The following is a 12,269-nucleotide window of genomic DNA, read 5'->3' on the forward strand; positions in this document are numbered from 1 at the left end:
GACATCCGCAAAGAAATCTTTGAAAAATCCCCTCAGATCCTGGATCCCCTCCTCTCCCGCACCTCTAGCTCTCTATCAATATTTGAGCCTGTCACAGAAGAAGAAGTGACGCATCTCCTCGCCTCTTCCCGCCCAACAACCTGCACCAGTGACCCTATTCCCTCACATCTCCTTCAGGCTCTCTCCCCAGCTGTCACTACCTATCTAACCAAAATGTTTAACCTCTCTCTTTCATCAGGTATCTTTCCTTCATCATTTAAACATGCCATCATAACCCCTCTACTTAAAAACCTTCCCTCAATCAGAACTGTGCTGCTAACTACAGACCAGTCTCTAATCTTCCCTTTATCTCTAAGCTCCTGGAACGCTTGGTCCACTCTCGGCTAATCCGCTATTTATCTGAAAACTCACTTCTCAATCTGGTTTCCGCTCTCTACACTCCACTGAAACGGCCCTCACCAAAGTCTCAAATGATCTATTAACAGCAAAATCTAAAGGCCCCTATTCCCTATTGTTTCTCTTGGATCTCTCAGCTGCTTTTGACACTGTGGATCACCAACTTCTCCTCACCATGCTCCGCTCTACTGGCCTCAAGGACACCACTCTCGCCTGGTTCTCCTCCTATCTCTCCGACTGCTCCTTCACTGTTTCCTCTGCTAGCTCCTACTCCGCTCCTCTCCCCCTCACCTTCGGGGTTCCTCAAGGCTCAGTCTTGGGCCCTCTCCTCTTCTCTCTATACACCGTCCCTATTGGACAAACCATCAGCAGATTTGGTTTCCAATACCATTTCTATGCTGACGACACCCAATTATACACATCATCTCCAATCATCACCCCTGCTCTGTTACAAAATACCAGGGATTGTCTGTCTCCTGTCTCTCAAAGCATGTCCTCCCTCTATCTGAAACTGAATCTCTCCAAAACTGAGTTTCTTGTTTTTCCTCCCTCTACTAACCAACCTACACCCGACATCTCAATTACCTTCGATGACTTAATCATTACTCCCAAGCAGCATGCTCGCTGTCTTAGGGTCATATTTGACTCAGAACTCTCCTTCATTTCCCATATACACTCTCTCACTCGCACATGTCACCTGCATCTTAAAAACATCTCCAGAATCCGATCATTTATCACTTTCGAAACTGCAAAAACCCTTACTGTCGCTCTTATTAATTCCCACCTGGATTACTGCAACTCTTTATTGATTGGTCTCCCTCGGACCAAACTCTCCCCTCTCCAATCCATCTTGAATGCAGCAGCCAGGGTCATATTCCTGTCCAGCCGCTTCACCGATGCCTCTACCTTGTGCCAGTCACTACACTGGCTACCTATCAGCTACAGAATACAATACAAACTCATATCCCTCACCCACAAAGCTCTCCACAGCTCTGCAGCACCATATATCTCATCCCTCATCTCTGTCTATCATCCTAACCGGCCCCTTCGTTCCACAAATGATCTTAGACTAACATCCTCCATAATACGAACCTCACACCTCCGTCTTCAAGACTTTTCTCGTGCCGCGCCAGTTTTCTGGAATGCACTACCCCAAAGAATGCGACTAATATCCAGCCCCCAAGTTTTTAAGCGTACATTAAAAACATATCTCTTCAGACAAGCTTATCATAATAACTTCCTAACCTAACTCTCCCCTGTCCCACCTTCTAAATGCTACTTGTAACCTTCTCTCTCCTATTTCTGTCCCCACATCCTACATACAACCAATAGCACATAAGGGCACCCAAAAGGTTACTGTCTAAAGACCAGATCATTCATCTTTATATGTAACCAAGGGGGAACACTATTCTCCTTAAGGAGACTTTGCAAGCCAGTCTGGCTGCCAAGTAAGGCTACTTTCACACATCCGGTTTGAGCACTGCGGCTCAATCCGGCTGTGAAAACTATGCAACGGATGCGACGAAAACACCGCATCCGTTGCATAAGTTTTTACATGCGGCCTGTCCGTTTTTTTCCGGTTGCGGCATGCTACTGAGCATGCGCAGTGGAAAAAACCGCATGCGGCGACCGGATGCGTTTTTTTCCGCATCGCGCCGCATCCGGCCTCCATAGGTATGCATTGAAAAATGCGCCGCAGCGGCCGGATGCGGTGATTTTTGCCGGAGCAAAAAACGTTGCAGGGAACGTTCGATCCGGCCGCGGCATCGGCTAAATCTGCCGCATGCGGCAAAAACCGGACCAAACGCAAGCCCCTGCGGCACAATACGGCACTAATGTAAGTCTATGCAAAAAAAAACCGCAACCGGCGTTACAAAAGCCGGTTGCGGTTTTTCTGCAGAACGCCGTATTGTGCCGCAGAGCAAAAATCCGGATGTGTGAAAGTAGCCTTAGGGGACTTATAGCTGCCACACCCCTCTAAGAAATATTCAAATTGTCTCTCCAGTAAAGGAGACAAACTCTAGCACAGCGCCACCTATTGGAAGTAGCGATCCTAAAAGTCACAAGTGGATTTTAATAATCCTTTGCAATATGACTCAGGATATATAAACCAGATCAGAATCCCAATTTGCAGACACGGTGTTTCGGGGTGCTTGCCCCTCGTCAGTGCAAAGTATGGGGGTGTCTGATCTGGCTCATGAGAAAGCTATGTGGGGACCATGGGGGAACACTATTCTCCTTAAGGAGACTTTGCAAGCCAGTCTGGCTGCCAAGTAAGGGGGCTTATAGCTGCCACGCCCCTCTAAGAAATAGTAGGATTTTTGTGTACTCACCGTAAAATCTCTTTCTCTGAGTCTTCATTGGGGGACACAGGACCATGGGTTATGCTGCTGTCACTAGGAGGCTGACACTAAGTAAACATAAAAAAGTTAGCTCCTCCCTAGCAGCATACACCCCGAGCCGGAGGCGGGCTCAGATCAGTTGGTGCACAAGCAGTAGGAGGAGTACCAGAATCACCATACATAAACACAAGTTGTAACTAAAACAATGCAGCCGTGCAAACAAGAGGTCTATGAACATAAGACCACTGAAAAAATAGCCGGCAAATGCAATTGAATCAACCAAAAAAACAAGCAGGGTGAGTGCTGTGTCCCCCAATGAAGACTCAGAGAAAGAGATTTTACGGTGAGTACACAAAAATCCTACTTTCTCTATCGTTTCATTGGGGGACACAGGACCATGGGACGTCCAAAAGCAGTCCCTGGGTGGGAATACCGAAAAACCCGCAGAGGAAGAAAAACAACAACCTCCCTCGGCGGGCTTGCACTATAATTGAATGCTGCCACCCTATTACAGGTGTGCAACTGCTGCCTGCAAGACCTTTCTCCCAAAAATAGCATCTGCCGATGCTTGGGTGTGAACCTGGTAGAACCTAGTAAAGGTGTGCAGGCTAGACCAGGTGGCGGCCTTGCAGACCTGGTCGGCCGACGCCTGATGCCTAATCGCCCAAGAGGCTCCCACTGCGCGGGTAGAGTGCGCCTTTACCCCCCGCGGCGGAGACTTGTCCCGAATCCGATAGGCCTCTGATATGGCGGAACGGATCCATCTGGCAATTGTGGCCTTGGATGCCGATTCACCCTTCTTGGGACCAGAAGGGAGAACAAACAGACCATCTGACTTACGGAACGGCGCGGTTCTGGAGACATAAATTCTAAGTGCACGCACTAGGTCCAGGGTGTGCAAGGACCTCTCCAAGCTGTGAGAGGGGCCAGGACAGAAGGATGGAAGGACGATTTCCTCGTTAAGATGGAACGGGGAGACCACCTTTGGGAGAAAAGCGGGATCTGGCCGGAGAACCGCTTTGTCCTGGTGAAAAATCAAAAAGGGGGAATGACAAGAGAGAGCTGCCAGCTCTGACGTCCTGCGAATAGAAGTGATGGCAACAAGAAACACCACCTTCCAAGACAGGTGAGAAAGGGAAGATTCTCGCAAGGGCTCGAATGGGGAGCCCTGAAGTGACCCTAGGACTAGATTAAGGTCCCACGGTTCTAGAGGCCGCCGGTACGGCGGTGCCAGGTGGGCAACTCCCTGGATGAAGGTCTTAACCTGTGAACGAGCGGCCAGTGGCTTCTGAAACAGGATTGATAACGCCGATATCTGGCCTTTTAGTGTTGCGAGCGAGAGACCCGCATCTAGGCCTGACTGCAAGAATGCCAATAGGGAAGGAAGGGAGAAGGCGAGAGGAGAAGAAATATTCTGCTCTTCACACCACCTGAAGAAAACCTTCCACGTGCGGTGGTAAATCTTTGATGAAGATGGCTTTCTGGCCCTAATCATCGTCTGAATCACTCTTGAGGAAAAACCAGCCTTAGCTAGAACCCAGGATTCAACGGCCAGGCCGTCAAATTTAGGACCTGTGAGTTCTGATGGAAGAGAGGCCCCTGCTGCAGGAGATCTGGACGGTCTGGAAGGCGCCACGGAGCGTCTGCGAGGAGCTGAGTTAGTTCCGCGAACCATGCTCGTCTGGGCCAGTCCGGAGCCACTAGGATGACCGGTATCCCTTCCGCCTTGATCTTCTTGAGGACCCTCGGAATTAGAGGGAGCGGAGGGAAGATGTACGGGAGACTGAACTGGCTCCATGAAAGGGTGAGGGCGTCGACTCCTAACGCCAAGCGGTCGCGGCACCGCACTACAAAGTGCGGAACCTGACGGTTGAACCGGGAGGCCATTAGGTCCACGTCCGGAACTCCCCATCTGTCGCAGATCTGGTTGAAGACTTCCCGGTTGAGGGACCATTCTCCGGAGGCGAGGCCTTCCCTGCTGAGGAAGTCCGCCGCCCAATTGTCAACGCCTGGGATGTGTACCGCTGAGATCAGGGAGTGATGACACTCGGCCCAGTGCAAGATCTTCTTGACTTCTCGCATCGCCCCGACACTTCTTGTGCCGCCTTGGTGGTTGATGTACGCCACCGCCGTCGCATTGTCCGACTGGATCCTGACCGGGCAACCCTGTACGAGGTGCCGAAACTGCTGCAAGGCTAGCCGGATGGCTCTTATCTCCAAAATGTTGATCTGGAGGCAACTCTCTCTCGGTGACCATCGGCCCTGCGCTGTGTGATGTCGAAACACTGCTCCCCAGCCCTGGAGACTGGCGTCGGTGGTCACTATCTTCCAGTGGAGCGGGAGGAAAGACCTCCCTGATGCGAGGTTGCGCTGATTGAGCCACCAACGGAGGGAGTGGCGGGTCTCTGGCGAAAGATGAAACCTGCAGTCCAGAGAAAAGGGAGATCTGTCCCACTTCTTCAGCAAGGCCAGCTGGAGGGGTCAGAGATGGAACTGTGCAAAGGGTACCGCTTCCATCGCCGCCACCATATGACCGAGGACTCGCATGCCGAACCTGATGGACACTTGGCGCTGACGCCGGAGAGCGCGGAGTCCTCGTTGTAGGGAGGAGATCTTCTCCTGTGTGAGGAAAACTCGCCCTTGGATGGTATCGAATACCATGCCTAAAAAGGTGATCCGACGGGCTGGGATCAGAGAGGACTTCTTCCGGTTTATCAGCCACCCTAACCGTGAAAGGGTGTCGATCGTGACCTGAACCCCAAGACGACAGTCCTCGAAGGAAGAGCCCTTTATCAACATATCGTCCAAGTACGGGATGACCATGACACCCCTGGCATGCAGGACGGACATGGCAGCAGCCATGATCTTCGTAAAGACCCTGGGTGTGGATGCGAGGCCGAAGGGAAGAGCCGTGAACTGGAAGTGATCTTCCGCTATCGCAAAGCGGAGGAACTGTTGGTGAGAGGTGGCTATCGGGACGTGAAGATAGGCGTCTTGAATATCCAGCGATGCCAGGAATTCGCCTACCTCCATGGACGCGATGACGGACCGGAGTGACTCCATTCGAAACGGCCGAGGTCTCACCGACCTGTTCAGAAGCTTTAGGTCGAGGACGGGACGGACAGAGCCGTCCTTTTTGGGGACCACGAAAAGGTTGGAATAGAACCCCTTGAAACGCTCTGCGGGAGGGACTGGTACCACGACTCCGGTTCGGAGGAGGGAGTCTATGGAGTGAAAGAACGCGCGAGCCCGCGCGGTAGACTCGGGAGGGCGAGATAGGAAAAAACGTCTCGGTGGCTTTGCCTCGAATTCTATTTTGTAGCCTGATGTGATGATCTCTCTGACCCAGGCATCGGCGGTCAGGGGGATCCACACATGCTGAAAACGAGACAGACGCCCTCCCACAAGTCTGGCGCTGTTGCGCGCCGACCGCGAGTCACTTGGATGAACGACGGCGGTAACCGGAAGAGGATCTCGTGGACTGGCGGGGGCGTGAACGCCAGGCGGGATTGGTCTTGAATGACGGGGTCTTCCTGTCTCTCGGAGGAGAGCGGCTTTTCCGCGGCTGGGGATTGGAGCTGAAGCTGCGAAAGGGCCGGAAACGGGCGGTGGGGCGCCGATTCTGGAAGCGCTTGGGACGCAATTGGGGGAGAGATGTACTCTTTCCTCCCGTTGCATCGGAGATCAGCTGGTCCAGCCTATCTCCGAAGAGACGCTCCCCTAGGAAGGGCAGGGAAGTTAGTGACTTCTTAGAGGCCGCATCCGCGTTCCAGGACCGGAGCCAAAGGGCTCGACGGATGGCCACATTGTTGCTGGCGGCCTGGGTCGCGCAACTTGCAGATGCCAGGGCTGCATTGAGCAAGTACTCACCCGCGAGGGAAATCTGCGAGGCGATGGGAACCAGGTCCGGATTGGCAGGAATGGCGCGGAGACCGCAGCGTAGCGTGTTCGCCCAGGACATCAGGGCCTTCGCAACCCAAACCGAGGCGAAGGCCGGAGAGAGGGATGAGCCCGCTGCCTCGAAGGCGGAACGGGCCAACCTGTCAATAGTACGGTCCGTAGGGTCTTTGAGAGACGTACCGTTAGTGAGTGGAAGGACTGTGTGAGAAGACAGGCGGGAGATTGGGGAGGTCAACCACAGGGGAACCTGCCCAATCCTTTCTAAGACCCTCAGGAAAGGGATAATGCAAATCGATGGACTTACCGCTGGTAAATACCCTGTCCGGCTGTTGCCTGTGGCTGCGCAGTAACTCAGCGAATTCTGGATGTCCGCTGAATGTGTTCTGGGCCCGCTTCACCCGCTTAAAGGAGATCTGGGTGCTCTGGGAGGAGACTGGGTCCACCTGTACCTTCAAGGTCTGGTTTACTGCTTCTATCAGGCTATTTACCATGTGCCGGATATCGGCCGCCTGCTCTGAGTCCTGCAGGGGTACCGCATCGGAATCATCCTCGGAGCAGTCAGAAGCCTCCCTGGAGGACTGACGGTCTGGACCTGGGGATGAAGGTGAAACCTGGGAAGAGTCTGAGGACGAGATCTGGCGGGTCCGTTTCTGAGCAGCAGAGGAGGACCCTGCAACGGGGCTCACCTGCTCCGGAGGCAATTGCGCCGGGTCTGCGGGAATCTGGGCGAGCGTCGGCAGTAGGCGTAGAGCTTGCGCGATGGTCCGAGAAGCCTCAGAGAGGGAATCTACGGACTGGGACAGGGACGCTAGCCAGTCAGGGGGGGGCGGGACGCAGGGCCCTGCCGCATATGGCGCTGTGGCGTCTGCGGTATCAGAAACGTCGGCCGCGGAGTTCTGCGGAGGCTCCGCGTCTGTAGAACAGACGGAGCATAGTGGGGCGTCCTGACCCTGGGAAAATTTGGAGCTGCAGGAGGAGCATGCAAAAAATAGTGCAAAGGGGGCCTGCTTGGATTGGGTGGGCTTAGCCTTAGGCATGGTGCAAACAGGTACTCTCCCTGGTGGCTGCTAGGAAGGAGACAGGAGAGGGTTAACTCGTCCCTAAACTCAGAGAATGCTACCTAGTGAGGGCTACTCCTTAGGAGCAGAGCTTACCCAGGTCCTGCGTGCTGCCCACCAGTCCAGAAGTGGAGTCCAGGAATGAGCTGGCCAGAAAAATCAGAACGCCGGCGCGCTGCAGCCTCAGGGGACCATAGGCAGGCTAAAATGGCGAGGGGACGCTGGAGGAGGCTGGGGGAGGAGCAGGATTCCGGCGCGAAAAAACCAGGAGGATTCACAGCCCCCACCATCAGCCAGGAGGCAGAGCAGTGGGAGGTACAGAGGGAGACGACCGGCGGCCAATAGCGCTGCAGCGGGGGCGTGGCTAGGACGCAGGAGCGACTAGGCCCAGACCGGGGACTAAATTTATGGAGAGGGCCGGGGGAAAGAGCAGGGAAGTCGGTCCTACCTGCAATCGGCGGCGCCGGCTCAGCGATGGATGCGGTGCAGGCAGGGCTCCCTGCCCTGCCTGTGAACAGCGCTGCTCGTCCAGGAAGGCTCCGGGGGAGAGCGTGCTGAAGGCAGGGTAGTGGACATCATGATGGGGGTAGACAGCCCCCTTCAGGAGAATGCAGCGTGACAGGGCCCCATCTATCACACACACGCTGCGGAGGATCCATCCCTGCTGTACTCCCCTGTACGCCCTTTGGGGTGATACCTCAGGGCGAATCAGGGGTGCCCACAAAGAAGGGAATTTTGTTTACTTACCGTAAATTCCTTTTCTTCTAGCTCCAATTGGGAGACCCAGACAATTGGGTGTATAGGCTATGCCTCCGGAGGCCGCACAAAGTATTACACTCAAAAGTGTTAAGCCCCTCCCCTTCTGCCTATACACCCCCCGTGCTCCCACGGGCTCCTCAGTTTTGGTGCAAAAGCAAGAAGGAGGAAAAAGAATTATAAACTGATTTAAAGTAACTTCAATCCGAAGGAATATCGGAGAACTGAAACCATTCAACATGAACAACATGTGTACACAAAAAAAACAGGGGCGGGCGCTGGGTCTCCCAATTGGAGCTAGAAGAAAAGGAATTTACGGTAAGTAAACAAAATTCCCTTCTTCTTTGTCGCTCCATTGGGAGACCCAGACAATTGGGACGTCCAAAAGCAGTCCCTGGGTGGGTAAAATAATACCTCGTAAGAGAGCCGTAAAACGGCCTCTTCCTACAGGTGGGCAACCGCCGCCTGAAGGACTCGTCTACCTAGGCTGGCATCCGCCGAAGCATAGGTATGCACCTGATAGTGTTTCGTGAAAGTGTGCAGGCTCGACCAGGTAGCCGCCTGACACACCTGCTGAGCCGTAGCCTGGTGCCTCAAAGCCCAGGACGCGCCCACGGCTCTGGTAGAATGGGCCTTCAGCCCTGAGGGAACCGGAAGCCCAGCCGAACGGTAGGCTTCGAGAATTGGCTCCTTGATCCACCGAGCCAAGGTTGATTTGGAAGCCTGTGACCCTTTACGCTGGCCAGCGACAAGGACAAAGAGTGCATCCGAGCGGCGCAGGGGCGCCGTACGAGAAATGTAGAGTCTGAGTGCTCTCACCAGATCTAACAAGTGCAAATCCTTTTCACATTGGTGAACTGGATGAGGACAAAAAGAAGGTAAGGAGATATCCTGATTGAGATGAAAGGGGGATACCACCTTAGGGAGAAATTCCGGAACCGGACGCAGAACCACCTTGTCCTGGTGAAAAACCAGGAAAGGGGCTTTGCATGACAGCGCTGCTAGCTCAGACACTCTCCGAAGTGAAGTGACTGCTACTAGAAAAACCACTTTCTGCGAAAGGCGTGAGAGAGAAATATCTCTCATTGGCTCGAATGGTGGTTTCTGAAGAACCATCAGCACCCTGTTCAGATCCCAGGGTTCTAACGGCCGCTTGTAAGGAGGAACGATGTGACAAACCCCCTGCAGGAACGTGCGTACCTGTGGAAGTCTGGCTAGGCGCTTCTGGAAAAACACAGAGAGCGCTGAGACTTGTCCCTTAAGGGAGCCGAGCGACAAACCCTTTTCCAGTCCAGATTGAAGGAAGGACAGAAAAGTGGGCAAGGCAAAAGGCCAGGGAGAAAAACCCTGAGCAGAGCACCACGACAGGAAAATTTTCCACGTCCTGTGGTAGATCTTGGCGGACGTTGGTTTCCTAGCCTGTCTCATAGTGGCAATGACGTCTTGAGATAACCCTGAAGACGCTAGGATCCAGGACTCAATGGCCACACAGTCAGGTTGAGGGCCGCAGAATTCAGATGGAAAAACGGCCCTTGAGATAACAAGTCTGGTCGGTCTGGTAGTGCCCACGGTTGGCCGACCGTGAGATGCCACAGATCCGGGTACCACGACCGCCTCGGCCAGTCTGGAGCGACGAGGATGACGCGGCGGCAGTCGGCCCTGATCTTGCGTAACACTCTGGGCAACAGTGCCAGCGGAGGAAACACATAAGGGAGCTGAAACTGCGACCAATCCTGAACTAAGGCGTCTGCCGCCAGAGCTCTGGGATCTTGAGACCGTGCCATGAACGTCGGTACCTTGTTGCTGTGCCGGGACGCCATGAGGTCGACGTCCGGCACCCCCCAGCGGCAACAGATCTCCTGAAACACGTCTGGGTGAAGGGACCATTCCCCTGCGTCCATGCCCTGGCGACTGAGATAATCTGCTTCCCAGTTTTCCACGCCTGGAATGTGAACTGCAGAGATGGTGGAGGCCGTGGCTTCCACCCACATCAAAATCCGCCGGACTTCCTGGAAGGCTTGCCGACTGCGTGTGCCGCCTTGGTGGTTGATGTATGCCACCGCTGTGGAATTGTCCGACTGAATTCTGATCTGCTTGCCTTCCAGCCACTGCTGGAACGCTTTCAGGGCAAGATACACTGCCCGTATTTCCAGAACATTGATCTGAAGCGAGGACTCTTGCTGGGTCCACGTACCCTGAGCCCTGTGGTGGAGAAAAACCGCTCCCCACCCTGACAGACTCGCGTCCGTCGTGACCACCTCCCAGGATGGGGGTAGGAAGGATTTCCCCTTCGATAATGAAGTGGGAAGAAGCCACCACCGAAGGGAAGCTTTGGTCGCCTGAGAGAGGGAGACGTTCCTGTCGAGGGACGTCGGCTTCCTGTCCCATTTGCGTAGGATGTCCCATTGAAGAGGACGCAGGTGAAACTGCGCGAAAGGAACTGCCTCCATTGCTGCCACCATCTTCCCCAGGAAGTGCATGAGGCGCCTCAAGGGGTGTGACTGGCCTTGAAGGAGAGATTGTACCCCTGTCTGTAGTGACCGCTGCTTGATCAGCGGAAGCTTCACTATCGCTGAGAGGGTATGAAACTCCATGCCAAGGTATGTGAGCGATTGGGCCGGTGTCAGATTTGACTTTGGAAAATTGATGATCCACCCGAAACTCTGGAGAGTCTCCAGGGTAGCGTCGAGGCTGTGTTGGCATGCCTCTTGAGAGGGTGCCTTGATCAGGAGATCGTCCAAGTAAGGGATCACCGAGTGACCCTGAGAGTGGAGGACCGCTACTACAGTAGCCATAACCTTGGTGAAAACCCGTGGGGCTGTTGCCAGGCCGAACGGCAGTGCCACGAACTGCAGGTGTTCGTTTTCTATGGCGAAGCGCAAGAAGCGCTGGTGCTCTGGAGCAATCGGTACGTGGAGATAAGCATCTTTTTTTTTTTTTTAAATTCTTTATTTTAAAGACCGACTCGAGAACATACAAAATAACCACTGTTCCACCAAGAGCAGAAAAACAGATTTCAAATATTTAACATTGACATGTAGCCCACCCTTCCGCTCCCCTATACATATCTAGTAACTGCAACTGCTCGAGTCAGGCCCATTTTAATCCTTTTATGAACCAACCCAACATGGGTAGAATACAGAACATAGAAAGAGAGAGCAAAGCCCGAAAAGAATTTAGAACAGGATAAGAGAAAGAGGTAGAAAGATAATAAAGGGGAGGGGAGAGTAGGAGAAGATAGGGGGCAAAGAGGATAAGCATCTTTGATATCGATCGATGCAAGGAAATCTCCTTGGGACATTGAGGCGATGACGGAGCGGAGGGATTCCATCCGGAACCGCCTGGTCTTTACGTGTTTGTTGAGAAATTTCAGGTCCAGGACAGGACGGAAAGACCCGTCCTTCTTTGGGACCACAAACAAGTTGGAGTAAAAACCGTGGCCCTGTTGCTGAAGAGGAACAGGGACCACCACTCCTTCTGCCTTCAGAGTGCCCAGCGCCTGCAGAAGAGCCTCGGCTCGCTCGGGAGGCGGGGATGACCTGAAGAATCGAGTCGGGGGACGAGAGGTGAACTCTATCTTGTAACCGTGAGACAGAATGTCTCTCACCCAATGGTCTTTTACCCGTGGCAGCCAGGCGTCGCAAAAGCGGGAGAGCCTGCCACCGACCGAAGATGCGGAGTGAGGAGGCCGAAAGTCATGAGGAAGCCGCTTTGGTAGCGGCACCTCCGGTGGCCTTTTTAGGACGTGACTTAGACCGCCATGCGTCAGAGTTCCTTTGATCTTTCTGAGGCCTTTTGGACGAGGAGAATTGGGACC

General features: G+C 53.7%; 1 protein-coding gene across 1 annotated transcript in view; it reads right to left on the bottom strand.

The window, feature by feature from the left end:
* Window positions 1-12,269, bottom strand: part of MSH4 (mutS homolog 4) — a 115,806-nt gene that overhangs the window by 57,746 nt on the left and 45,791 nt on the right. The window lies entirely within an intron of this gene.

This window comes from Anomaloglossus baeobatrachus, chromosome 8 (genome assembly GCF_048569485.1).
Source record: "Anomaloglossus baeobatrachus isolate aAnoBae1 chromosome 8, aAnoBae1.hap1, whole genome shotgun sequence".
Lineage (NCBI taxonomy): Eukaryota > Metazoa > Chordata > Amphibia > Anura > Aromobatidae > Anomaloglossus > Anomaloglossus baeobatrachus.